Here is a 27607-nt window from a genome sequence, read left to right on the forward strand (position 1 = left end):
TGACAGACATATAAATAGCAATGGCATAATTGGCTCACAACATCCTGCGATATCAAAAGATTTCATCTTAAACTTCAAAGAATCATGCTTTCTTTTGTAATTCCAGAACTGTCTGTGATTACTTTCTTTGAGCAGTTGGTGTTTATTAGCAAGGAAGTGGAGTTAGATTGACATTACATGCCTTCCTATACAAAATGTGGTCTCTAGACCAGCTGCATGGACGTGACCTGAGAGGCTGTTAGAAATAGAGACATTCAGGCTACTCCCCAGATATACTGAATCACAATCTGCAATCCTAAAAGATCCTCATGTAAGTCATAATCACTTAGCATTTGAGAAACACACCTCTAAATGCCAGTTGTTTTTTGTTTTTGTTTGGTTTTGTTTTGTTTTTTGAAGGTGTATCTTATTTGTGGAATTGGAGATAGATAATGAGAATGTTCTGTGCTTTACACCAGTTAGGCTATGGGCTTTCTTTCCCTGGCTTGCACAACTGAGAAACAAGCCTGCTGGGCAGCTACACAACAACTATTCCCAACTTCCTCCCTTCTACTTTTATTCTTAGCCCTTTGACAAGGCCAAGGTCTTGATAAACAGTGAGGATATCCCAGTCCCATGGAGTGAACCAAGACTATCTTAAACCAATTCATTTCTTCCTTTTTTATACCTGAGATTGGTTTAGGCTTGGGCAGTGACAATATTCTAAGCAGATTTATATTAATCTTGCATTGTGTGAATCCTGTAGAAGGTATCTATACAGAAGTAGAGTTCAAAGTAATTATACGCTACAAGAAATCAGTGAGGACTAAAAAGATAGTGTGTCAGGATTTTTTTTGGGGGGGGAATATAATTCAACTATGAAATAGTGATGTGTTTTTCTCTACTTTTAATGTGTATTGCTATTCTTTTCTCTTTATTTAAGCATGCTTCCTGCTAATGATCCTATTACCCATAGACAAAAACGTGCTCTGAGGAAATCCGTGTATCACAATCTTAAACTTAGAGGTCAATTATGTTGGAAAAATATGTCTTCTCTCATGTAAACTTTTGCATTTTGAAAATCTTGATGAGATCTGGAGTTGGCTAAATGAGTAATGTTGACCTTAAATTTAAGGAAGTCAGAAGGCTCTGTATTTGACAAGGGACCTCAGGGAAGTCACAGAGCTAAAACCATGCTGCTTTTTAGTGGACCTAGGCAAAAAACAACACCAGCTTGCTCAAGGGATCCCCTTTCCCCTACTGGCATAACTTCGGGAAATGGTTCTACCAATGATCCTACCTCTGCAACTTTCTAGCTAAAATATCTGGAAACCTTAGGCTTAAAATCTCCAAAAGAAAGATCTTTCTCAATATCAGATCCCTAAATATTAAATAAGCACTCATGGATGTAGCAGGGAAAAATAACACAGTATTTTTAAAGTTGGACATTAATTTTCACTTAGCCCCAGAGAAAATAATGGGTTTTATTAAAAGATTTATATTCTTTTAAAATTTAGAAAAGTTTCTAATCTGAGAGAATTAGTGGTTATTTTGTAAGGAAATTGAAATCAGAGAGTTTAAGTGGTTTTCCAAAGACGCACCTAATTAGGGCCAAAATCATTACTAGACCCCATGTTTCTTACCTTAGTCTTATGCTTCCCCCTGCCTCTTGCTTTCACAATCATCGATATCTCCAATAAATCATTTCATGGTTCACAGCATATTATTCCTTGTGTATTAGTTCTATGAAAATGTGTGCTTGATTTTAGACTCTGGACATATATAAAGAAATAAACCACACTGATATCCTATGGTTGCTTTTTAACAACAGGACAAGAAACCTCAAATTTCTAATTATGTACCTTGTTGTTGACTAAAGAAGTTTATTACCAAAGTTTTTGATTGGTCATAGAGTGACTATAATGATTATGTATGTTTCTTCTATTCACTATGAAAAATATGGAGTCATTCACAGATCTTTGAAAGAACGATACTTTCCAGAACTTTCATGACATAAAATTGTGACAAATCATAATTATTGACCAATTTACTTGCAGTAAAATTTAATCCTTCTATTTTGATATCTGGAAATTATATATAGCCTCTGGGTTGGATTATTATTTGTTCATCTTTTTTATACCTGGATGGCTTTTAGTTGCCACTGTAACTGATACTTATTTGTATGATTTTAGGATGTCAAATTATAATAGTATGTATCCAAAAATATTTTCAATCTCTGTTTTTTGTAATCTTAGTTTTAACTTCATATAGTGTTAATCCTATATTAAGTTCATTTCTTATAAATTTTTATGTGTGCAGTTTTCTGTCATTGTTATATGTTATATGTTATACCTTTATAATCATTGGCATTTATTGCCTAACGTTTTAGGAAGTTGGCCTATCTGTATATTTCTTTTTACTTAAATAAGAAATAATGTAATTATAAAATATTTTAGCTCATAGTAACTCTAGGTCTATGCTATCCCAATGTAGGCATCATCCTATCTCTAACAATCTGATAGATGATTATCCACAATCAGGTGGATTTCAGGTTCCAGTCCACTCAAACTGTTAGAAAAGTATTTGTTTATATGGAGTTAAAGTTTTCTCATCAGAACTTCAGTGTGTTGGATGGAATTAGTTTGGCCCTTTGAAGTAACAGAATAAGTCTATCATTTTTCAAGGCGATAGTGGTTTTTGTTTGTTTATTTTTAATATTAAGCATTAGTTATCATATTGCAATATCCTCTTTTCCAGCCCCTGAAATGATGGTGATGATGATAATATCTGGTATTTACTGAGCACATAAAATGGGCCAGGAATGATCCATAGTCTTTGACATGCATTAGCGTATTTAATTCCTCCAATAGACCCATACAGACGATACCAATATGCCCACTTACCATAGGGGTACACTGAGGCTCAGAGAGATTGCACCACTTTCTAGGAATCCTATCAGCTAGGAAACCGCATACGAGAAGCAAACTTAGGTTTCCCCGACATCAAAGTCATGTTTTCCCCACCATATGCTCTGCCTTTTGCTCTGTCTCATGTTTCTTTATCCCTTCTTCTTATGACAGGATCCTTAAACTCATCACCAAAGTCTTTCACTCTCAACGCTTTTACTTGATGATTTTTTTCTTAGTGTTGCTGTATAATCCATATATTTATTATTTCATAGGATTCCATTTCAGTAAAACTTTCAGCTTTCCACACTAAGTTGCTGTTGCAAAATATGAATTGCTGAGCCTTATTCCTCTAAATAGCTAAAAATTTCAGCTATTCTTTTATGTTGTACATGTTTAAGTACTTCCCAGTAAGTACTCTCATCCTCCTCCAAATGCCAATTGGTTACTGTGGAGACATAAATGTAAGCTAGAAAGCGATCAGGCCTCTAATTGATACAGACAGTCAATTAGGGCTTCAAAGGAGCTGGCTCAGTGTTTTACACATGGAGAACATGGGAGAAAGATTATAGTTTGTTATGGCGTAATCTCTGTTGCTTCGTTGTGGACTGGAGCTATACATGCTTCTGGATGGTTTCTACAGAAACTAAGCAAGTTTCTCACTGTTTGCTAATGGGTTGGTAGCATTACAGGAAACAATGATATTGTGTGACTTGAACCCATTAGCTTTCCCTTTCTAAAGTTCCAGACTGAACCAATTCCGACTCTGTTCAGGTCAAAAGTCTTCTTAATCTCTGTGTTATGCTGATCAAACCTCAAACTGTCAGGTCAAATTATTTCCATTGGGCCAGTTCTATTTGTGATTAATTAAAATTTCTTCTTGATTGCATACAGTTCTTTTAAATGTATAATCCCTTTATTGTGTAGCGAATTGAGAATATGGTCCTAATTTAAAAACAAATACTCATGTGGGCCTCTCAGTATGACGTAAGCCACCAATTTCAGTAAAGTGAAGAAAGAAAAACATTTTATTATTTTTGCATGAGTATATGAGTGCAATAACCAAGAGAAAATTATACCTGACTTGCCTATCATCGGCAATTATAAGAATTGATTAAAGGGAACAAATGCTTTATATAAATAAAATGTATATGCAGAAAGCCTTGATTCTGCATTTTTATCCAGCAGTATTTTAGTTTTAGAAAAAATAATTATGTTAAATTTTTAAAGGTGGCAAGCCTCCTCATTAGACTATAGGAATTTGAAAATTCAGGTGAACTTTCCTTAAGGTATAATACAAATGAAGAATTGGTCTGAAGTTTCATTCTCTGTGTGTGGGGGGGGGGTGGTTAACTTCATGATCGTTTATGTTGTGTTTATTGTAAGAGATAAGCTATCTTTTTGTTATTTTATTCGTTTTCTACCTGCCAAGAAAACATATCGACTTTGTGTGAGTTAAAACCATGCATGCAAATGTTGTATTATCAAGAAGGTTGTTAAGCATCACCCTTTCCAAAAATAAAGTTGATTTTCTCACCGCCAATGGCTTTCCCAAAAATGTGAATGTAAAGTAAAGCAGGTGAATGTAGCAGCAGCGAGAGCTAGATTATTGCTGAGAACAGCAAAGCCGGCAATGGACCAGGTTTCAGGCACCTTGGCGTCCCTGTGATAATGGGCAGTAAGGAAAGAGATGAAAAGGAAAAGAAAAGAAGCAGGAAGAGGTGGGCAAGGGATTCTCAGAGAGGGACTAGCAGACAAAGAAATACAGGAAATTCTCAAGGCAGGTGGGAGAAAAGGAGGGATCATGAAAAGCCGACAAACTCTAAGATGAAAGAGGACAGAAGGTTCTGAGAGGCTGACGCATTAGCCAAGCACCTGCGGGTGGCCGGGTGGCCCAGGTGCGGAACAGAGGTCATGTGCTCGTCAGCAGGTGCCCAGCCCCTGGCTGCTGCAAAGGCTTGGTCACTGGTCCGAGTTGGGAGAAAGGGGATTAGAGTATATGAAAGGAATGCACAGTGCATTTGCAGTAAGACACATCATAGAAAACAGTGTGGCATTTTAGTTAAATGTCAGGTAGCTTCTGAGCTGAGTGGTCTGAAAGCCAGCAAGTAAAGGAGCCTTGTTTACTCAAAGACTTGAGTCAAGAAGAATCTACTTAAAATCTTTGTACTGAAACCTTACCATGGCTCCATAATGTACGATATACTATGTAAGAAATGAGAGGCAATATTGCTTGGCTAGAGCATTTATTCATAATGGAGCCAAAGAGGACTCTGCCACTTGTTAGCTGTGAGACCTTGGGGGAAGTTACTTAACCTCTCTGTGCTCTCATAGCCTCATCTGTAAAATGTGTATGTAATAGTTCCTACCTCCCAAGATGATTAAGGTGATTGAATGAGTTAATGTGTGTAAACCAGTTAGTGAAGAGTATGACACACAGTATCATACAAAGTCTTACACAATTCAATTAAATAATAAAGTTAGATTTTGCATAGAGTTAACTTCCTTTCATTTCTCTATCCTTTACACATCTGGGCAACCAAATCCGTTTCCTTGCTTATGTTTCTTTCTGCCATTCAAATTCTTAGGCAAGAGGACTTCCTGGCTCCACCACATGACATTCCATCTTACCCTTTCCTTAAAAGGGAAAATCCTTAAACAGAAGAACTTTCCAAAACAAAGTCTTAAGTAATCACCCTGTACTGCAGACTTCAGCTGATATCAGACTGAAGACACGTTAAAATAATGGCATTCTTTCTTCCAAATCTGAGCTCTTCTACAGGATTTTCTTGCTCTTGTCCACTGTCTAATGCCTTTGAGTCGTTTTCAAAATATTTTGTCTAGGGTTTATACTTTATTATATCAGTAGAAGGTTGATCCACTAGAAATTTATTGAACCTCAATTGGAAGCAGAGCCTCTACGTTCTATTCTGATAAGATGGGGTGAAAAGGGTAGGGATAGGCCTTCTTCTTTAACGTGGAGCCTTTCTTCAAATGTCTGGAGACCCTTTATTGTCAATTACAGGCAAGAAATAGGCATCAAAGCTAAGTACAAATTCTAAGTGCACGAAAATGCCAGTGGGCTTGAGAGTAATAAGTTACTGGGCAAACTTCCTTTTGGAAGCTTGCAAAATCAGAATCTAAACGTATTTCCTCTGGAGCATTAAGTTTCTTCATTGAGCTGCCTGTCTGAGGTGTTGCTTAGCTACCAGCGAACTTGGCATTGGTATGTTTTAATGTCAGGTATGTCCTTATTTTCACTTGAACCTTTATGTCTACCTTTTTCTGGATCTGAAGAAATGGAGTTTGTAGTATTCCAAATGAAGTTTCCCTAGAAAAGAGACATGGTCTTTCCTAAGGAAGGAGTGGTAGCAAACTCAGTGCACATGGTAAAGGTGTGAGCTGGGAGGTCTAACTGCTTCTAATATAAACTTTCAAACAATTCACCTGTTTCAGACCTTCGCTCGGTAACCTTATATTCCAAAGCCCATTATGTTTATTATTTTATTTTCTAAGGTTCTGAAGTGAAGCAGCCACTGGTTTGATTCTCTCTCTGTAAGTATTTAATTCTGACCCTCCCTGACTTTGCTGAATCATTTGCTATTCCTTTTCTGATTTCCATTTTCATAAATTTGGGGGAGATAACAGATTTTTGACAAATTAAAACAAAAATGTCATTTGTGGTTTTTTCTTGTTCTCCTTTTTGCAAGGGTGAGTTTAGAAAGAAAAGGGTAAATATGTTTTAATCCCTTTTATTAAAGTTGGAAATATCCCCCTGGCATACTTTTAATCAATGTAGAACTGAGGTACTACTTTAAAATATTAAATGAATGAAATTCTAGTATATCATCATTGACAAATTTAAAAAAATTTTTTTAAGATTTTATTTATTTATTTGACAGAGAGAGACATAGCCAGAGAGGGAACACAAGCAAGGGGACTGGTAGAGGAAGAAGCAGGCTTCCCGCGGAACAGGGAGCCAGATGCGGGGCTCGATCCCAGGACCCTGGGATCATGACCTGAGCCGAAGGCAGACGGTTAACAACTGAGCCACCCAGGCGCCCCAACAAATTTTAAAATTAATTCAAGTATCGCCATCATGAACATGTTACTATATGCAGTATTTATACGCTATACTTTCTAACCCAGGAACATTTAAGCATAGTTCATAGCACTTAAGTATATTTTACAAACATATACTGTTTATGATTTCAGAAAAATGATATTTTAATTGGGAAGAGCAGACATTATGGACTGCAAAACAATGTACAGACAAACTCCAACTTATGATGGTTCAGCTTAAAATTTTTTCGACTTTACAATGGTGTGAAAGCAATATGCATTCAGTAGAATTCATACCTTGAATTTTTAATTTGGATCTTTTCCCCAGCTAGAGATAGGTGTCATGATCCTGTCTCATAATAGTGGCAGTTACAGCTCCCAGTTAGGCACACAATCGTGAGGGTAAACAACCAATACATGTACAACTGTTCTGTTTTTCACTTTCAGTACACTAGTAAATTGCATGAGATACCCAACATTTTATTATAAAATAGGCTTCGTGTTAGATAATGCTGCCCATTATTGTAGGCTAATGTAAGCGTTCTGAGCACATTTAAGGTAGGCTAGGCTAAGCTATGATGTTGGGTAAGCTAGATATATTAAATACATTTTCAACTTCTATATTTTTTAATTTAAGTATAGTTGATAACTTACGATATTTTCAATATGATGGATTTATTGGGACATAACCCCCTCGTAAGGCAAGAAAGATCTGCATAATCTGATTCGACAATAGGAAAGACGATATAAAATTTTGCCTCTTAGAAATGCTTATTTCTTACATAAAGGGGAAAAAATGAGAAATCTGTACTTGTTTTCCATCATTTCCAACTTAAAAAATATAAGGAACTATCACATTTAAAAATCTTGATTTTTAGCTTGCTTGAAAAATCAGATTGGTCACACCAGTTCCTTATTTACAGACAGCAACATCTACAGACATTGAGTAAATGGTGTCACCTTTAGCCACAACATGTGCTTTTCATTTCACCACGGTCCCCGCCTTTCCCTGTAGATTCCTGGAACCCAGCCCACCTTAGACATTATATCATTTGCCTACTCCTTACAGGGTAAAAACAACATCCGAAAGCTAATCTGTTTTATATTGAACGTTGCACTTAGCATAGATTTTTCCCCAAGAACAAATGAATCAGCAAACACGGAAATATAATTGTATCACTGCAACAACTATTATGTTAGCAGTTTTAAAATATGGTGGACAGATAATGAGTGTTCTTTAAAACTTCCCAACTATTTGTTAGTTCATTTTAGAAGTTTTGTATTTACATTACAAAAATAATTGTACTTTTCTTTCTGGTATGAATAAATGTATGTTTTAGAAAAACCCCTATATCACACATTTACTGTCTTATCCAAAGAATATAGTTAAATGGAACTAAATCATCCATTTGACCCTTAGCTAAGAAAAAACTAAAGTTTGTTAATCAAGGTGAAATCTCCCCTGCTCCTTTTTCTTCCTTATCTCCAATTTAATTTCTAAAATAGACCTCTCCCCTACCCCCATTCCCAATTACCAAAGGCTTCAATGACTCCAGCAAGAGATAAATGTCTCAAATTCCCTTCAACAATTTAGGGAGAACTCTTCCCAGCAATTTCATCTGGCCCATAAAAGCGTCATCAGTTTTAGTTTTAAACAATACCCCCAAATTGTATTTTTTTTCCAGCATCCTTAAGCTGCTCTGCATCCATTAGTGGTATAAAATTTATGAAGCCAACCTATACAAGAAATGTACTAATGAACTATATGTTTTTGCATTAAATCTTTCATATTTTCAAACACAATCAGATATGCCCCTTATCTCTTTCAGGCTGAGCCACGTGCCAAAATGTCATTTATTTACTCTTATCTCCCACTCTGAGCTGAATTCCTCAATTAGAAGACTGAGCTAATTTTTAAAAGCTAATATTATATATAATGCTGAAGATCCAAGTAATTTATGTTTTGTTCCTATTGGTATTATTGAGTTATGAAATATCGAAACCTCTTTAGTCCTTGGAGCCTCACCCTAAATAGCACGAGAAGACCATCCCCAAATAAACTATGTGCCCTGATTCTCCCTCCATGGAAAACCTCTCTCCCAACAATGCCCATCTGCCCTCGCAAGCCTACTTCCATTTTAAATAGCTTTCATCTATATGTTCAATCTTTTCCTCGTGTTCACATCTCCTCCTTGCCTTAATCAAAACCTCACTTCCCATAGAAAATGTTAAAACCTTGTTCAACATGCATCCCTCTCAAGTGGACACTGCTCATTCTCATCTACTCTACCTGCCACAGGGTTCAAACTCTTGCAATTAAATATGCTTAGTTTTCAGTTGTGTAGAGACAGCCAAGATTTGTCCTAAAGAGCATCTGAAAGCTTTGATCCCAACTTATTAGAATCAAACTACTTCATGTTTGTTATTTCCGCTTATTGATTTTCTTTCCTCGTGAAAGTGCCCTTTTTGAGGCTTTTAAGGTTTATGTATTCCACAACATACCACTCATGATAAGATTAATTTTACCAAATTTTTACCAAATTGTAGAACTAAAAATCATACTCTTTACAAAGCTATTACATATAATAGATTTTTCAACAGTGACACTATTAACATTTGAACTGGATAATTTTTTGATGTAGGACTGTTCTGTGCATTGTACGAGGGTTAGCAGCATCCCAGCCCCTACCCAGGATGCCGGCAGCATCTCTCCCCACAATATTAGTGGCAACTAACGATGCCTCCAGACATTGCTAAATGTCCCTTGGGTAGAAACCTTGCCCCTGGTTGAGAACTACTGGCATAAAGGAAATGATATCTTAAAAATCCAATTCTTTCCATCGTGGGACTTATGAACTTGACCGACACATTAATTCCGTGTGCAGCTGCAGAGAGGAAGGACAAGAACATCTTAAATAAGAAAACTTAAATGCTCAAACCTGGAAATTTAGTCACAGTAAAATTCCCAAAATAATAGATGCGTTAAAAATTTCTAGAAATCTCGGGGCGCCTGGGTGGCTCAGTTGGTTAAGCGGCTGCCTTCGGCTCAGGTCATGATCCTGGAGTCCCGGGATCGAGTCCCGCATCGGGCTCCCTGCTCGGCGGGGAGCCTGCTTCTCCCTCTGACCTTCCGCCCTCTCATGTGCGCTCTCTCTCTCTCTCTCATTCTCTCTGGCTCAAATAAATAAAATCTTTAAAAAAAAAAATTTTCTAGAAATCTCTATTCAGGTAAATGTGTCTGAAACCGAGTAATAAATTAATTTCATAATTATATATTCGTTTAATTTATGCTTGGCATTACAAAAGAATTTGATCTGGTTATTATCATTTTTTAGATACTACAATAGAAAAAGAATAAGAAAAAAGCATAGAACTATTTAAGTGACTTCAAAGGTAATGGATTCAAAGAGGAATAAGTGCATTCAATTGCAAAAAACAGATTTAAAATGTCCTAAGTGTCTATAATTACATCATTTTCTTTTCTTGATATGCCACTTATATTAAAAAACAGCTATTTATAACAATCTACTTATTTCATGAAAAGTAACACTCACAAAATCAAGATTGAATCCTAATTGAATATAGTGGCGCCAAGAACCATAATTATCCGTTGATGAAGATGAATAGTGATGTCAAAGTAGCTAAATTAATATCGAAACCATAGTCTTTTCTTGTATTGTAATATTTTTTCAAAGAAGTAATAGCTATTATACTTGAAGTATAAGTCTTACCGTAAAGTTTGAATTCTGGCCTATCCAAATCAATTACTCAAATATATTCATTGTGTACAAAACATGTTAGAACTACTTTAAAAATCAGATATTCCAAAGTGCATTAATGATGCCAACTCAGTCTGCAGCTGTTGCACCTGAGGGCTGTGACTAACTCCTTCTCCCCTCCCTTGGCTTTGAGTGTTTTTGTGTTGGAAAACGTATGCTCTCCTGGTCATGGTGGTGTCCACAGGATAACAAAATATCAAGAAAACTGATTTTTTAAAAAGTTAACCATAAATCATTTCCTTTTCATGTCAAGTATAAGCATGGTGAAAAGGGAACAAGTCATGTACTAAATTTATACTTTGATTTACATAGAACCAAATACATGAGTTTCACATTCACTCCAAAATTATCATAACAAGACAGCTTAAATGACACTGAAGAAATTGGCCAAACACTTCAGTTTTGTTGCCCTCACTCAGTAAAGTATCAGGAAGTTGTTTCATTAAATCAACAGACTATGTCTGTGTAATTTTGAATTTAGTTTTATTCTTAATTAACCATAACTGACAGACTGGCCTGATATTTAAGTAATATTTCAAAAGATAAATGGATCTTTTAAAGAATGGACCGCTCTTTAATTTTAGAAACTAATAGAAATGATTTAGCTATTGAACTATTCCTGATAGGCAAACAATTATGCAGTGAATTCCCATTTACAGTAAAATTTTTGATTTATCTGAAATTTTAACTTTTGACTACATAAAGAAATGAGTTGAGTTAAATTCTTCACAGCCTCAAGTCTTCAGTGCAAAAAGGCAATGCTGCATGGTAGTTCAGAACTTACCTTTGAGTTAAATCTCTATTTGGATCTTGTTTCTACCACTTATCCTAGCTGTGTACACTTAACCAACTTCCATAAGCTCCAATATTCTCACCTGAAAGATGACCAACATCTTGGGCCACTGAGAAAATCAAAATGAGAATTTTTTTTAAATGCTCAGCACAGTGATTGGCCCAGAGTAAATGATCAACAATTATTTATATTATTATTGCAAATAACTATTTTTATAAAAATTAATTCTCCTTTGGAATGTCTGGGTGGCTCAGTTGGTTAAGTATTCAACTCTTGGTTTTGGCTCAGGTCATGATCTTGGGGTCCTGAGATCCAGCCCTTCATGGGGCTCCAAGCTCAGCACTGAGGCTACTTCTCTCCTCTTGCTCCCTCTGCTCGTCCTCCCGCTCATGTGTGGGCTCTCTCCCTAAAATAAATAAATAAATAAATAAATAAATAAATAAATAAATAAATAAATCTTTAAAAAAGTAATTCTACTTGAGTATTCTATGAAAACATAAATTGTCCTGTGTGCTTTAAGTAACAACAATATTAAGTCACATGCCCCATTTTTTTGTTTTCTTTTGCTTTGTTTCAATAGAGGTGATGAGAGAAATACTCTAATGGCAGTGTTGCTGGGGGGAAGAAGCTTATTATTCCATAGGGTCTTCAGGGTCCAGTTCTGTTCAAAACTGAACACCTCTAGGGATTGTGTCTGTGAACCTAACAAGGTCAAGAGAGTTAATTTTGAATATGTGCCTTCATTTTTTTCATTCCATAAACATCTTTTCTTTTTTCTATGCCCACTAGTTCAGGATTCTGGTTTTCTACTGGTTCCTTATCTAAGAACTTGAGGACATTCAGATATTTGGGAGGGTGAGGAAAGATATTAGTCATCTATGTAAGTTCATCTGCAGTTTGCATCTTTAATAGGTATGTCTTTCTGACTCAAAGAATGCCTAAATAGACACTAAAAGAAGTTGGGATCTATTTTGAGTAGTATTAATCAATTGGCTTTATTAGTCAGTTAGTACTATGGCTAACTTCCCCCAAAATATTCCAATCTCTGTTTTATCAACAGTGAATATCTAGGCTTTTTCTTCCTTTTTTAAGATTTTATTTATTTATTTATTTATTTATTTATTTATTTATTTATTTATGATAGAGACCATGAGCTGGGGGAGGGGCAGAGAAGGAGGGAGAGGAAGAGGGAGAGAATCCCAAGCCAACTCTGGGCTGAACATGGAGCCCAGTGTGGGGCTCTATCTCACAACCTTGAGATCATGACCTGAGCCAAAACCAAGAGTTGGATGCTTAACCGATTGAACTACCCAGGTGATCCTAGGCTTTTTCTGTCCCATAAAATTCACCAAACTAAAAATTGACCAAAGTATAGCATTGTTAAGACTCTCATTCTTCACAGAAGCCAGTGAAAGCATTTCTCTACTCCCCTTCCCACTCACTACTCAGGATTGCTTTGTAGTATTCATGTGTTAACATCACTTTTATCTCCTGTGCTTACTGAATTTATGTTAAAATTGCTGATTCTATGTGAATTTCTTCTGCCTGGTTCTATAGCAAAAGTGATTATATAATCAATTTAAATAATTTATATTAAAAGAAGTGCATATTTATGGATCACCCATAAAATATCATTTACTCATTTATAAATAAATGGAATAAATGGAAAAGAAATAAATTATAAGGCTCTGGGTTTGGAAGAAAGTCACTAAATAAAACTAAATTAGAATAACACATTTATTTTCTTGTCATGTAGTCTTGTTGACAAACCCAACTTTACAACAAGACTCAAAAGAAAATGACATTTTAGAAATAAATTCTGTAAAAATTCAAATGTTTTTGAACAGATGAGGTTTTAAAGATGTGTGTCCTCAACTTAAGGAATTTTTTTAAAAACCTCCTTTCCACCACCCCCAATGTTTCATGAAATTTAATGCACAAATATAGGTGCATCCTGAAGTGTCAAAATATTATTTTCATATGCTGGGAGATTTAAACCATGCCTCTCTTAAGAAATTTAGTACTTGTTTGCTTCTAAGGCTGAGTGCATTTTGGAATAACTTTGTGTTAGCTACAAATAACAATCTTTTCAAGCCCTAGCAACCAGGCTGTGCTTTAGCAAAAGCCTTTGAAGAGTTTCTTTCACTACCTTTGCCTCTCCTCCTTCTACATGTACCCAGGTCCTTACTATCCCAATTTAAAAGAGAGAGAGAGAGAGGAAGGAAGGAAGGAAGGAAGGAAGGAAGGAAGGAAGGAAGGAAGGAAGGAAGGAAGGAAGGAAGGGAGGGAGGAGGAAGGGAAGGGAGGAAAGGAGGGAGGGAGGAAGAAAAGTTTGTTTAAAATGAGGTTGTTCAGTTTTTCATAGTGTAAAAGTATATGAAGACCAAATATACACTTATTCACCTGCTTAACATGCAAGTTTGGGGATATAATCCTTCAGCAAACAACAGGTTTATTGATTATAAAGATTCCAGTAGAGCTTTTTTTTTTCTTTTTCTTTTTCTCCTTCTCCTTCTTCTTTCTTCTTTCTCCTTCTTCTTCTTCTTCTTCTTCTTCTTCTTCTTCTTCTTCTTCTTCTTCTTCTTCTTCTTCTTCTCTTCTTCTTCTTCTTCTTCGTTTTTTGCCAATGTGTTCTGTTTTTGTGAAGAAAAAGAAGAAAAGTGATTTGGAAATGAGCCACCTTTATTTTAAGTCAACATGTTGCCACAGCAACCAAAGTTGCTATCTGGGAAAAGACAGATGTCTTTGCTTCAATCAGGATGCAAAGCTTAGAGAATGAAAAAAAGAAAAAAAGAAATGAAAATTCATCATTTCATTATTCAAAATGTGAATTGCTCTCAGTTGGCTATGAGCCATAGTTCTTATCCACAGTATCCTTCAACATATATTCAAGTCCCCCAATATTGCAATACTTCATTTCCATTAATTAAATAATTACATCCAACACTGTCTCCTGATTCAGTTGAATTCATTTGTTGCCAAAAACATTCATTATTCAATTTAAAGTAGTTCATATTACTATGCAGTGTATTGACAAAGATGATGTTTAACTTTACTTAATAGTGGTTGTGTTCAGAGAAAGAAAAAGATGAGGACTATGAAAAAACAAAAACAAAAAAAGCAGAGGGAAAGGACCAGAAAGCCACCTATAATTTTAGTTAAACATGGTTGTTTGGCTCTATATGCTTATTCCTTCTCACCCCTGAAGCTTCTCTAAAATGAAGATGTGCCCAGGTCCTTAAAAAAGCAATTTATCAATGTTTAAACTAACAAAGACAAAAAGAAGAGACAAAAGTGGACAAGATATTACAACAAATTTTTGAAGATGGAAAATAAATAGAATAGTAAGTGAAGTTACAGAATAGAAGAAGTTTCATTCAAACTCTCTGGACAGGAGGATACTAAAGAACAGTGAGCAAATTTACATAGAATTACAAATAGCTTCAGTTTCAAGGTCTGTAGGAAGCAGTGTTAAGGTGGAAAAGCAAGAGCTTGATTACAAAAATCTGCTGCAAGAACAGTTGGGGCTTTTAGCTTCTTTTCTCTGTGTGTTCATGAGGTTGGGGATAGTAAGGAGGACTTTCACTCCTGAGACTAAGATACCAAACAGATGAAGTCAGGAAGGAGGGGTGACGCAGGTCTCAAAGTAGGAAAGTTAATAAAAAGTTTACATATTACACACTACACACTACCACTTCACTCAGTTTGGTATTTGCATTTTTTTAAATTAATAGACTCTATTTTTCAGAACAGTTTTACGTATGCCAAAAACTTGTACAGGTATACAGAGTTCCCATATATCTCCTCCCTCTTAAACACCATTTCCCTTTACTAACACCTTGCTTTAGAGTGATACTTTTATCACAATTGCTGAACCAACATTAATACGTTATTATTAACCAAAAGCCAGAGTTCACATTTTCTTGAGTGTTGTACTGCTCTATGGGTTTTGACAAAAGCATAATGTCATTAAAATGTCAGAGTAGTTTCACTGCTCTAAAAAATCTCTGTGCTCTGCCTATTCATCCCTCTTTCCATTCCATCTGAACTTCTGCCAACCACTGACCTATTTACTGTCTCTGTAGTATATCACCTTATCCAGAATGTCAAATAGTTGGAATTGTACAGTATGAGCCTTTCATACTGTTTTTTTTTAATTATGTTGAGTTAGCCACTGTATAGTACATAATTAGTTCTTGATGTAGTGTTCAATGATTCATTAGTTACGTATAATATCCAGGGCTCATCACAGCACATGCCCTCCTTAATACCCATCACTGTTACCCCCTCCCCCACCCTCCTCCCCTCTGAAACCCCCAGGTTGTTTCTCGGGGTCCATAGTCTCTCATGGTTCATCTCCCTCTCTGATTTCTCCCCCTTTGTATTTCCCTCCCTTCCCCTATGGTCCTCCATGTTATTGCTTATGTTCTGCGTATGCGTGAAACCATATGGTAATTGTTTTCTCTGCTTGACTTAGCATAATCCCCTCTGTTCCATCCATGTTGATGTGGAGGGGGTATTCATCCTTTCTGATGGCTGAATAATATTCCATTGTGTATATGAACCACATCTTTTTTATCCATTCATCTGTTGAAGGACATCTCAGCTCCTTCCAGAGTTCGGCTATTGTGGACATTGGGGTGCACGTGCCCCTTCTTTTCACTACATCTGTATCTTTGGGGTAAATACCTAGTAGTGCAATTGCTGGGCTGAAGGGTAACTCTATTCTTAACATCTTGAGGAACCTCCATACTCTTTTCCAGAGTGGCTGTATCAGTTTGCATTCCCACCAACAGTGTAGGAGGGTTCCCCTTTCTCCACATCCTCACCAACATCTGTTGTTTCCTGTTTTGTTAATTTTCATCATTCTAACTGGTGTAAGGTGGTATCTCATTGTGGTTTTGATTTGTATTTCCCTGATGGCTGGTGATGTTGAGCATTTTTTCATGTGTCTGTTACCCATTTGTATGTCTTTTTTGGATAAGTGTTTGTTCATGTCTTCTGCCCATTTTTTGACTGGGTTATTAGTTTTTTGAGTGTTGAGTTTGAGAAGTTCTTTATAGATCTTGGATATCAGCCCTTTATCTGTAATGTCATTTGCAAATATCTTCTCCCAGTCCATGAGCTGCCTCTTAGTTTTGTTAACTGTTCCTTTGCTGTGCAGAAGCTTTTTATCTTGATGAAGTCCCAAAAGTTCACACTGTTTTGTTCACTTAACAATATGCACTGTCAAGGCCAAGCTAACAAGGTAAAGTGAAAATATACATTGGTACTGGAAGAAGATTTTAAGGAAGATAATATTACAATTGTGGATACTGATTTACGCCAACAGTATCTTACATAGATGGATATGTCCTGGGAGGAGATGCCCAAAACAGATCAAGACCAGAGGCTTTATTAATTCCATCATTGTATTTATCACTTACACATGTCTCAGCTACCCGATCTAATTATTTAAACTTTCTCTATAGTAAAGAAAATTAATGCTACTGATCCAATATCAGAGTAAATACTTTACATTTTCCAGTTATTCAAATATATTTTCTCATCTGGTTTCCACAACGTGCATTATCCAAGGGCCAGTCTTGGATAGGGGCATAATCTATAACGTGGATTAGAGAAGCAGCTCAAGGTGTACCAAAGGGTTGGATCTGGTCCATAAGCCTCATGTTCCCAACAACTGAGTACCAATATACTCAGCTCAACATGGCAGAACATATTTCTTGAAAATATTTTTTTGGATAACTAGTTTCTTCACATAAAAAGGACATTTTTTCCCCAGAATATTTGAATATTAACTTATTTTGTCATAACTGATTACATATTATGAACTGAAAAGTTCACCACAATAATAATCACATGTATAGACTTAAAGTCACAACACAGTAGGTCATATGCTTTTTTTTAAATTTTATTTTATTATGTTATGTTAATCACCAAATATTACATCATCAGTTTTTGATGTAGTGTTCCATAATTCATTGCGTATAACACCCAGTGCTCCATTCAATACGTGCCCTCTTTAATACCCATCATCAGGCTAACCCATCCCCCCACGCTCTCCCCTCTAGAACCCTCAGTTTGTTTCTCAGAGTCCATAGTCTCTCATGGTTCATCTCCCCCTCCAAAACAAGGAATACATTATATGTTAAAAAAAAAAAAAAAAGAAGAAGATAGTAGGAACGGGAAAATGAAGGGGGGAAAATCGGAGGTCATATGCTTTTTAAATGCTGGAATTTATCTGTATTTTCATGGAAATAATTAAATTACCATTTGGCTATATTTTATCACATATGGTATATTTAAACAGTAAAGCAATGTTAGTCACCTGTTTTATATTATGCTTGTATTACTTACTATACAAAATATGTTACATGGATCATAGTTTGTTTTGACTATTGAAAAACTCTGCCTCCCATGTTTACTGGGGTAACCTAGTAATTGCATGAGAGTTCCAGAGTCCCCCTGGGAATTTCTCATATTGATGATACATCCCAAATTGCCAGAATCCACATTTGGATATCTATGATTTTGCTAAAATTTATGTTGAAATCCATGTAGCCAAGAAATTATCCCTTTGGCTATTCATCAGAGGAGTCTCGGGAGATTAAGCATTTCTATTCTAGGGCTGAAATAATTTACTCTTTGAAAGAAATGTAAGGAAATAAAACAAGCTCAAAATTGCCTTTAAAACTATTACTTTGAAAGGAAATGTTACCTACATAGATCGTTAGTGAAACAACTAAATGCCTATTTAACTTTTATAACATGTTAGGAGCCACATTATTATCTATGTAAATAAAAACTTGAAAGGCATCTCATAAGATTCCCTCAAGTTACAACATTGTCTTTTAGCAGAATCCAATGTAAACCTGTTCTGTTTTAAAGAACTGCCCCAAGAAAGACTATTAAAGAAAGTTCTCTTAAGGAAATGGGTTAGATAATTGTATTATCTGATCTATGGCTCTCTATCTGTTTTTTGATCATTCTTAATGAAGATGAATGCGAATGATGATCAGTCTCCACACAGAGTTTGAATTGACTGGAAGACCATTATTGAGTAAATTTTCAGCCTCATTTTCTGTAAATCCATCTCAAAGCATTTCCTCAAAATCCATCATGTAGGAAGTCATACTTTTCCCTATTCCTTCCACTATGTACATCTAAACACCTACCATTATTATCAAAACCAAACATAAGAAGACTGAGAAATGGGGAAAAGAAGGCAGGACAGCTAGGTGCATTGGGACCCAAGGGATGAAATAATGGTGAGTTCCCTGGGTTTAGTTTAGTTTTGTTTGCCTCATATCTCAGACTTGGAGTTAAAGAAGCTGGTAATCCAGAAATGCCAACAGACAGACCCCCCCGCAAAAAAAAAAAAAAAAAATCCACAGAAAGAGCCTGCTCTCTCTAATCAAAAAACCAAGATGGGCAGCCTAGCAAGATAAACACTTTTAGACAATAATGCTCTATTCAAGCCAAACACCACAGGAAAAATGGTGGCCTAATCCCCATCTGCACCAGCAAAGGCAGAATGAGGATCCTAAACATCCACTCTGCCTCATAGTAACGGAGTGTCCCTCCATCCATCTGCCGGGTTGGGGTCAGAAGAGGCCTAGTGGAGAGTTAAGACTTTCACCTGCACCTACAGGTAATGAAGCCACAAAGGTCTGAGAAGAGTAAAACAGCCATCATAAAATTGCTTTGACAAGCAGTTATGAACACATGTAAACCAATTAAAAAATATAAAAACTCAGCAAAGAAATAGAAAATATAAAGAAGACTGATAGAACAGAACTATATAATGACTGAAATAAAAAAGACGCCATGATGGGCTCAAAGACAAAATGAAGTGGGATGATGAAGTAATCAGTGAACTTGAAGTTAGAAAATAGAAATTAGCAAATCTGAACAGTGGAGAGAAAGTAGGCTAAATAATAAAATAATTAATAATAATAATAACAGAGTTTCAGGGACCTGTGGGAGTAAATCAAAAGTCTAACATTTGTGTCATTAGAGTCCCAGAAGAAGAGGATAAAGAGGAAGGGACTGAAAAGTACTCGAAGAAATACGGCAGAAAGATTTCCACACTTGACAGAGAAGTAAACCTATATAGTCACAGAGTTGAGTGAATCAGAATAAACCCAAAGAAACCCACACCAAGACACATCCTATTCAAACTTCTAAAAATAGAGACAAAGAAAAATCTTGAAAGCAGTGAAGGGAAAAGCGCGTGTTATTTATAGGCAAAAAACAATCTGAATTATACTGGATTTCTTATCAGAAGCTATGGAAGTCAGAAGGCAGTGACGCATTTTTCAAGAGCTGAAAGAAATTACTGTTGCTGGTTACGCTAACAATCCAAAATTCTATATCAAGTGAAATATCTTGCAGGATGCTAGCAAAAATCAAAGTATCTTCAAATGAGGAAAAACTAAGAAAAATTGCCATCCAACCTACCCTGCACATCAAATCCTAATAATCTGACCTCAGGTGTTCTCTCCTGCATCCCACCTAAGCAAAACTCTACCTAAAACAGGGGAAGAGTTTTTACCCTTCTTAGTGAAAAGACACAGAAACTTTAAATATTTTATGCATCACTATAAAATTGATTGTATACATTTACGTTTAAATGAACAATAATGTTTTTTAAATGTTGGCAGTATCACTCTTAGTTAATCCTTTTAATATGTTCATGAAGTATAATTCTAAATAACCTTTCCCAGTATTGTCACAAATGGCTAACCAGATTAGATGAATCCCTTGAACTATCACAAATTACAAATTCTGAGATCCAGAGTGGGCAAAACCAGTTAAACCTTAGTGAGTCGACCCCAACACTTCAGGTCAAAACACTTGCTCTAAAGATTTTAAAGCCAGAATATTTGCCAAATTTGGTGAATATGATATGTGATCCATCCTCAGACTCAGATGCTCATGTAGATAATATTTGATGGGCAAGTAAGTATTTGGCAATGTTCAGTATGGGTTTGGGAAATCTGCCTACAGTGTGATAATCTACTTAGAGGGTACTGAGTCCTTCACGGAGACTAAACTTTATTCTTTAATTTGTTCTTTGAAATCCTCTTCCATATGTCATTTGCTCTTCTGATACCATTTTCCCTGATAATTCCATGAGTTTTATCTTTCCTATAACAAAATCCTATTTTATCTATTGTTTCTCACAAACAGATGTGAATGTCTGTATGTGTGTGCTTGTGATTGTGTACTTGGATATGTATTTGTATGAAAATATGTGTACTTTTGTGGATCTGTCTCTAGGTATGCCTTTGTATGTGTGTAGGAGTCTATGTGAGTGGGGTTAGGTGTGTATATAGGTTTTTGTGTTTGAGTGTATATGTTTGTATTTATCCATCTATCTACCCTTAAGTGTTTGTCTTCATATCTACCTATCTAGTTACCTACCTATTATCTATCTATAGTCCAAATCAAGAATCACTCACATCTTATAGAATATTATTTCACTTAACAAATTCAAATGACCATCTAATCAAAAACACGTGCCGAACACCTGAAAGGCACTAGGGACTATGTCAGTTACTGTGATTAAACCATTAAAATGTATAGTTTCTGCCCTTAAAACACCTTTTTGCTCTTAAATTTTTTTTTTAGAAAATTGAGATTATGGATGTGCAACTAAAATGTAATTTATTTTAATTATTTAACCTAAATGACTTACTAAAATTCCTCAGCATCTTATTAAATAAAAATTTGACATTTCTTAGGCTTGCACATTAGATTCTAATAATCTGACTCCGGTGTTCTTTCCAATGCCGACTAGCCTCCTTGCATGACTTCCTGACATCTAACTTGTGATCTAGTGGAATTGAGCACTTCACTGTTTCATAAACACTCATTCCTCCTCAGTTGCCTCAAAACATTGAACATGCTATTCCTTTGGGCCTACCCCTTCTCTCCCAGTTTCAGTGCATTTAATCTGAACCACTTCCCCAAACTAGGACAGATTCTACATAGTAATTTATACTTCATTAATAGCCTTCCTTTTGGTTGTACTTCTCCCATAATAGTTCCCATAATCTGCATAAGTCAGTCAAAAATACATAGCTAGCATGCCAGTGACGTGGCTATCACTGTGTTAGGCACTGGGGATACAGACATCAACAAAAGAGACTCTGCTCCTACCCACACGGGGCACCCACATTAAAGCCCAGCGGTAAAGGTGGGCACCTAGTGAAGAATGAATAAGTGCCATGAAAGCAGATACAGAAGACTATGAATCCTCTTAGCAAACATGTTTGTGTGATTTATATGGAAGAACATCGCTAAATGTCAAACGCTTTGAGAGACCACCTATCTATGGCACCTCCTGAGTACCTTGTATAAACAGGAGGCATTCAAATAATATTTACTAAATGGATAGATATTTTTAAAAATACTGAAAGCATTTGTTCAGTTCATAGTAATAAGAAAGTGGAAAGACTACTTACACAACTAGACTGCTCTTCAATTTTTAACCATGCTAGAGCAAGCAAATAATAAGGTTGTCATACAACTTTCCATATCTTCTTGATTTCAGTTACATGGATGTTCTTAGCATATCATGCAAATAACACAGAAATCAAGGGATTTTAGAAGATAACCACAATTGTTGTTCTGTGACTTCAAGAATAAACAGTGTATTCTAAAAGAACAAAAAGATTCTCACTGAATAAAAAAGCGTTACAAGTGCACTTAAAGTACTATGATTATTCTGGGCATAAAATAAGCCACATTATTTAAACAAACATCACAGCCTCACACGTGCATGGCTGTACATTAGGCCAGAAATCTCTCTGGATTCAATCTCAACCAGAAGATCATCCAAGAAAAAGCACGGCTAAAATTGGACACATCATTAGACACTACCATTTCGGAAAATCTACTTTTATTTCAACTGAATTATATTGTATTTTGTATTTTGTCTTAATTTTAATACAGAAAAAAATCTGATTCAAGCATTCAATTTTTTTCTAAAAGATTTTATACACTCATTGCCCAAATTTAGTGGAAGTGATTTATAATGTCTGTTATCATGGAGCTAGGTTCAAGTAATAATGATAATATACTAGCAGATGGATAGGGCAGTTTAATCACCAGACTAGTAATAATTTGATTTCCTAAATCCAATACGGATGTATTCATTGATAAATTAGGTGTGAAGTGAAGAGAACATGAAGCCTTACAGAGCAGTTATTTTCAAGCTCTGAGTTACTATGTGACTTCAGGCAAATATGGGCATTCACCCCACTCTCTTCTTAGATTATTTCCATGTATTCTATTGAACAAGTAAAACGCTAGATTTGAGCACTATCCAACAGATCCTGTTACTTCCCCTCAAAGTCTTTTTTTTAGTATGTCAAAATTACTGAGGTGAAAAGAATTTTATTAGAAACTGAAACATAATAGGAACTTTTTGATTCATGTTATCTAAATAGGGTACCTGAAATACAGAGGCCAAGAAATTTGTCTTTTTTTTTTCATAAGTTATATGAAAATGCCCATAAATTACTATAATTACCTTGCTATAAATAGCACTTCAGGCCTATATCCACACTACACCCATACTAAATAGAAGGAAAAAGAATGATAGGTGAATGGATAGCAGATGAGTGGATGGGTGGATAGGTGGATGGATGGATGGACATGGTTTTGTAAAACCTACAAAATATTATATTTGCCGTGATAGTTAAAATTAAAGTAAATTTTATTTTATTTAAATTAACCAAAGAGGAACTGAATTAAAAACAAAGAAACTTCCAAACTTTAATAAGTCTTCTTTCAGCACAAAAGATGTCCTCTTTATGAAGTTAGAGTCATTTTAACATTTTAATTTATATATTATTATTTCACTTCCTGTTACAAAATATTAAGATTTTAAGACTGTTACTATTCCTTTATCTCATGAAACTTTTTAATTATATTTTCATTTTTATATTATCAAGGCTTCAAATATTTACTTTTCTCTTTTTAAGCCATAATTCCAACAGTATATACTCTTGGTTCTGTTTTTTTAAATGGATTCAATGCTCACCACCAGCTCCTTTACCATACCTTCTGTGTTTCTAAGGACTCTATTTGTAGGTACCTCTTTGAGGCCAGATTCACTTTTAGGTAGCATCAATGCCAGTGTAGCCCCGTTTTAGATACAGTTAAAAAAAATCAACCCTCAATGTCTTAACATCACACACATTTATTTCTTGCTTATACTAAATAATCCATATCATTAAAGATCCAGTCTGATAGAGGCTCCACCTCAGTACTTGCCTGCATAACGACTGTGGTAGAAGAATGGGATGGTAGTGAATAATTCAGTAGCTCCTAAAAGATACATGTCATTTCCACTCATGTAGAAAGGCAAGTCTGATCCTAATACATACTCTAAAGAAGGAGAACTGGAATATAATTGTAAGTGTCTCCAGAAATTACCACAGTTTAACCTTCTGGTCACTGATATTTGGAACATTCTCCTTCTCGCATTCAAAGTACACTCAATGGAGACAACACACAAGTCTCATCCAGTCACTTCATCAAGTTTGAGGAGCAGGAGCGCTGGATGAGTCGTGGCAGTCTCTCCATTAGGAAATGATTCATGGCTGTGCACATTACAGTCAGAAGTGGCTCCTCTTGAGTTGAAACCTATGAACTAAAAAGACATTGTTATTTCACCCATACACATCCAATGTAAAGTGGAGAAATAGGAGTAACAACCGTGTTGCTAAGAAAGATAGGGGATAAACAGCAGATTGAGGCATGTAAAATTCTGAAATATACTAGGCAAACATTTTGAGGTTCATTTACCCTGAAGAGGGAGAATATTCCTTGAATAGGCCAATTCTGCTCCTTGGATATAGCTCCTTTTGTCCATCATCTTCCATACACCTTGACTCATTCCTCTGAAGTTCTTCCTTTTCCACTGTTCATTGGATCTCAAAGGATCCTAACTGGTAGTGACATGCATAAAACAAACCAATATGTACATCATAGGAGTCTCAGAGGGAGAAGAGAAAAGGAAAATGGCAGAGGGCTTCGTTCTTCAAGATGTGATCTGTGCTTTAAATCAGCATTCGATATGTAGTATTATTTCTCCCATGATCAGAATTCACTGCTCAAAAAATGTGAAAAAGAAAAAAAAAAAAACCTCAAATAACCCTTTGGTAAAGCATTTCTTCTTCTCATTGAACATTCTCTTCTGTTGGTGAAGATGCCAAGGATAATACTTTTACCAGGGGGTATAATGGCCATTACATTAAACTGGAATTTAAGATTGCTGCCTGGTCATTTGGGGCTTATCATATCAGTGAGACAACAGAAAGAGAAATTTACTGTATTGACTGAGGCCTTCATCCTGATTATCCTGGAAAGCAGGGCCGTGGCCAGAAGACAGGAACAAAAAGATGTATGGCAGAAGACCTCAGAGATCCTATCTTGTGTTTGTCCTATTCATTTTACTTTGAAAATTTTCAAATCTACATAGAATATTACAATAAACATCCATATCCCTTCATCTCCATGTATCAAATGTTAATATTTCACCACATTTCTTCATCTCTCCACAGATGATGGATAGATGACAGATAGATAATAAATACAAACAATGAATGATAGAACACTACATCAAAAACTAATGATGTAATGTATGATAGTTAACATAACATAGTAAAATAAAATAAAATAAAATAAAATAAAATAAAATACATACATACATACACACTAGATAGATGGATTATTTTTCTGATAAATCATCTGCAGACATCATTGATTCCTTAATATTAAATATTTCAGCATATTATCTCCTAAGAACAGGAACATTGTCCTACATAAACACAATGCCATCATCATCCTTAATATATCATACACACTTAGAACTTTCCAATTATCCCCAAAATAAAGCTGTAAAATAGTAAATAGTCTTAAGCTGTAAGCCTGTTCTGCTCTATATCTGAAGGAAAGCAGAAAAGGCTGAAAGTAAACTCCTGCAAGGTCCTAGAAATTAATCCTTAGATCCCCAGTCCAGGATGAGATCTTAAAATACAAGTGTCATCTCCTCTGCAATGCAATGACATTATAGGTATTGCAGACATCAAGTCACTGAGCCGAGGGCGAATAAGCTTCAGACCTGATGGTGATCCTGCCTTATTTCCTCTCCTGTCCCCAGGCTCACCACTTCCCATAATGCATGGAAACAGAAAGCAACTAGAAGAATCTTTTTCAGGTTTCTTACACAGGTGGGAGGTGGGACCAGTGCCAACCAAACCCCTATGTTCATGCAGTTAACTTGGCTCACATCCAGCATCTCAAACAAAACACTTACTTCACATGACCCTGCAGGAGTAACTTCCTGACTACCACAGGATGCTAAAAGTACTGCACACCCATGAATTCATCTGACTCATATGGATTTCTATTTCATTTACAACCACAGAGATTTTTATGCTATGCTTGATCCCACCTAAGAGTTTTTAGTTTTCCTTTCCATACTTCATGCATTATCATTATGGGTACGTCACAGAAAATATAACATTGGAGCATAAACTATTTGCAGTACATTCATTGGAAGTAATTACCAGGGCCACTGTATATGGGTACGGATAACTCTGTCTCATCTCTTCAAAGCGCAGGAGGACCTACATTAAGAGTGGGGGCAAAAATCTAGCCTGGCTTCACACCAAGTTGTGTACCTGGCCGGGGGCTGCATGTGTCCATAGGAGGAAGCATCTTGTTCTAATTCACACATTATTTGCTTACCAAAATACATGTCCATAGATGTGTGCCCAGTGAGAGAGGATATCTTTTCTTTACTACAGTAAAGGCAGCTTATGGGCTTAACAATATTCTTGGTCATTTTATTCCTGTAAAACTTTTTCCTGAGGATTCTGAAAAGATAATGATAGTTTTTTTTTTTCAATCTCCACATAAAATTGACAGAGAAACTAGATGGAAAACCCAAAGTCCTGATAATAAAGGGGTCAGTTCAACAAGAAGTTATAAGCATATACACATCTAACAGTAGAGTTCCATATAACGTGAAACAAAAAATTATAGGATTGAATGCACAATTCAGTTGGAGATTTCAACACTCCTCACTCAGTAATTGATAGAATAAGTAGACAACATATTGAACTAACTAACGTTAGTTCACTCCACCCAATAGCAAAATACATCTTTTTTTTGAGTGCATATGAAATATTCACCAAGGTAGATCATAATTTGGGCCCTCTCCCCCAAAAAGGAAAAATGCCATGATTTTATAAAGGATTGAAATCATACAAAGTATGTTCTCTGACCACAGTGTAATTAATGTATAAATCAACAATAGAAAAATCCCCAAATATTGGAGAATTTAACAGAAATACTTCTAAATAACTAATGTATCAAAACAAAGTCTCATAGAAAATTAGAAAATATTTAAAATTAACTTAGAATGAAAATACAACTAGTTTAAATTTGCAGGATGCAGCTAAAGAATTACTCAGAGGAGGATACACAATGTAAATACTTATGTTTGAAAAGGCGAAAAGTCTCAAATCGATGATCTAAAATTTTCAATTACCTAAAATCAGTTATCTATTAATTATCTAATCAGTTATCTAAAATATAGATGGGAATGTAAATTGGTACGGCCACTATGGAAAACAGTATGGAGGTTCCTTAAAAAATTAAAAATAAAACTACCATAGGATCCAACAATCCCACTTCTTGGTATATATCTGAAGGAAATGAAATCACTATCTCAAAGAAATATCTTCACTTCCATGTTTGTTGCAACATTATTTACTATTATTATTTACATTATTTACAATTGCAGCCAAAACATGGAAGCAACCTAACTATCTATCAGTGGATGAATGGATAAAGAAAGTGTGAGACACACACACACACACACAGTGGGATATTATCATTCACAAAAAAGAAGGAAATCCTGCTTTTTGGAGCAACATGGATAGAATTTGAAAGAATTACGCTAAAGTGAAGTAAGTCTGACAAAGATAGACAAATACTGTGTGATATCGCTTATATGTATCTTAAAAAGCTAAACCCGGGGCGCCAGGGTGACTCAGTCAGAGTCC

Source organism: Mirounga angustirostris, unplaced genomic scaffold (genome assembly GCF_029215605.1).
Source record: "Mirounga angustirostris isolate CCGP_5_RB_7025 unplaced genomic scaffold, mMirAng1.0.hap1 SCAF_3, whole genome shotgun sequence".
In the NCBI taxonomy this organism is placed as follows: domain Eukaryota; kingdom Metazoa; phylum Chordata; class Mammalia; order Carnivora; family Phocidae; genus Mirounga; species Mirounga angustirostris.